Raw genomic sequence first — 3,168 nt, forward strand, 5'->3', positions numbered from 1 at the left:
ATAAGACATGAGATAAACAGGGCAACTGTGACCGGTTGCTTGCCAAATAGTGAGCCCACATTTATCTGTACTGCTAAGTCTTATTTTGGCTACCTAGCTTACTTCGTCTTCTTCATCAGCCAGCATCCTTGGTATCTGTTGCTCTCTGAGTTGATTCTCGCTAAGTAGCCAATATAAGGCTTAGTCATCTTGCCAAATAGTGAGCCTGTGTTGATGCATGACAACTATGTTAGAACTGGTTTATAAATGGTTCTTAATGATTAATAAAGTGTTTACAAACTAATTCATAACCTAATTATAAACCCTTTATGAATCCTTTATAAGGATACTCTTATTAGGCACTTTCACACTGCAGTAGGCTACTTTTCCCACAAAGGTTCATGAGAACTTAGTTCATCAGAACTCTTTAGTTCTGATGAACTAAGTACAGATCGCGTTCACACCGGAATAAGTCCCTGGGGGTGGATTAGGCAAATGAAGCCGCTGACGTCACCTCTTCTTCTTCTTCTGCTTTGGGTTTACTGGCAGGCCGCAAACAACTTCACGGCGTATACTGCCACCCGAAGTCCCCGGCCGGAAGTCCCCGGAGTTGGGGACTGGCTTCAGTAGAAACTGCTGGGACTCCCAGCAGCTTCTACTGAAGCCTTCCGAGTAAATCTCAAGAACGCCGACACCTCCTCATCTCCACCGCTCCCATGTTTTATTTTGTGTTGCCATAAGTTAGTCTCTCTGCGTTTCTGCGCTGGGCTAATGCTAATGCTAATAATGCTAATGCTAGGATAATAAAATGACGGCTTCACAAAAGTTTTTCGGAGTTTGACGGGGCGTGGTTTGCAATCCGCCCAGCCAATCAGAAATAGGAACCTTTTTCTCCCACGAAAGTCCCTGCTCTCTAGCAGGGACGGAAAAGGGGGTAAAAAGGTTCTCATGAACTAATTTTAGTTCCGGCTCTTTTTGGTGTGAACGCAACATTTCAGAACTATATCGGAACTAAAGTGGGAAAAGTACTGCGGTGTGAACGCGGCTATTGTAAAGCGGTACCAACATTTGCAATCTAAGAAAAACAAGAAAAACAATTTCTAATTAAGTGTATTTGTTTGAAATGGGGCAAGGTGTGGTTGATATTTCAAGCCTGGAGGTGAACATGGCTAGGCTGTGTGCAGGATGAGAAGTGAATAGCACCTTAAATAAAGTAAGTATATGATCATGGAAAATCAAAACTGGTCGTATGAAGTTGTGGAGGAAGTAACTCGATGTTTTACTTAATTAATAGTAAAATACTACAGGGTTAAAGTACAAAAGTATTGGCATTAAAATGAACTTAAACTCACAAAAGTAAAAGTACTCATTGTACAGAATGGGCTATTTCAGAATATGGTTAAAGCTGGTTAATAGCTTTTGATACATCACTTTAATGTTGCATCTGGCAGAAATAAAGTATAAAGGGAAATAAAGTATAAACTTATTGTATAATACTGCTGGATAGCTATACCTATATCACAATTTAAAAGTTGACAATAATTAACAATATAATAATTATACACGGAGCTGTACAGTAGCTGTAACTAAAGTGGTCAATTACCTGTAGTGGAGTTGAAATATAAAGTATCAAAACATGTCAATACTCAAGTAAAGAACCTTAAGATGTTTGTTTAATACTTCAGTAAATGTACATTCCTCCACTGGTCATAGGATAAGAAACAATAATGACATTCCACACTGAGGTAAATATTAGTCACAGCAACGTATGAAGTTACAATAAAGAAATGTCATATTCTTTGGCTGAAGTGATACTATGAAAGGTAATAACCCACAGTGTGTACAAACAGAGTCAAGAAGCAGTTCAGTAAGCCTTCATCTTGCATGTATCACACTCTAAAGCCACTCAAAAACGGAATAAACACGACAGCGTGCACTTTCCCCCGGTGAGCAGGCGTCATGTAGTGTGTGATGTTAATGCTGCTGCACTGCAGCACTTGATCATCACTGACACGTGTCCTACTGTGCCTCCAACTTGAACACAGTCCAATTCCGAGTGAGTCATCAAAATGCCAGAGGGCACAGGTGAGAGGAAAACAGCCCTTTGTCTTGATAAAATGCCACTTCGCCACCACAAACGCCTCCCACTGCAACATCATAAAAACCCTAATATCCAGTCAAAAAATCCTGTTTTCTCTAAAAACAGGAAAACATGAGACAATAGGATGGATCCCTTCATGTGCAGTGTCAATAACTATAATACCTTCAAATGAGTCCTTTTTCTTTAACTACATTCAAGATGAGAGTAGTTTGCATCAGAAACATGTGGGATAAGCTCATCCAATTATTCATTTATTAAGAAAAAAAGACTTTGTATTGCTTACTTATTACTTAAATCAGTCTCCCTCACTTTTCTTATTGTCAGCTTCCCTCCCTCCATGTCTGTTCCTCCCCCCTCTCTCTCTCCCCCCGGCTCCGGCACTTCCTTCCTCAGTTCTTCCTTCCAGCCTCTGACAGTGGTGCTGCACATAAAGACGCTGCTACCTTTGCATAATGCGGATGCTCCTTCTGTAGGTCGAATGAATTCCTTCGACATGTGTCAGAAGCTTGCCGTGTAGGCTTGGACTAATGATGGCACAGCGGCCAGCCCACTGCCCCTCAGCATATGCCCACTCTCACAAATGTGTGTGAGTGTAAGAGTGTGTGTGTGTGTGCGCAGGGGGTGGCAGGGTTCGTCATGCTGATTAAAAGCAACCCCCCCCTCACAAAGCCCCTCAGAAAAAGACAGCAGGGAACATGAACCACTGTCAGGTTGGCCCAGATGAGGACACAGGATCCGTGTCACCTGAATTTACCGGCCTAATATGACAGCCAAGTTGTGATCCCTTGTCTGGGACGTGTCACGTTTGCAGAGTTTGGGCTTATTCTCATGCAAATGATGTCAGGTTTGGACAGAATGTGAATGAGACTCGTCACACTGTCCAAGGGTCTAAACCAAACCACATGACAGAGGTTTCTCCCACAGCTCAACATGAAATAAATACGACATTTGACATTCAAACCTGGCAACCAATACCAGGAATAGTTCAAAAATAATGAGGGATTTGTGAGAGGAACCACAGCACAACCAGTGTAACCTATTTACCTTTTCTTAGGTCCTAAATAGCACACACCCTAACTCCGATAGGA

Source organism: Notothenia rossii (assembly GCF_949606895.1).
Source record: "Notothenia rossii genome assembly, chromosome: 10".
In the NCBI taxonomy this organism is placed as follows: Eukaryota; Metazoa; Chordata; class Actinopteri; order Perciformes; family Nototheniidae; genus Notothenia; species Notothenia rossii.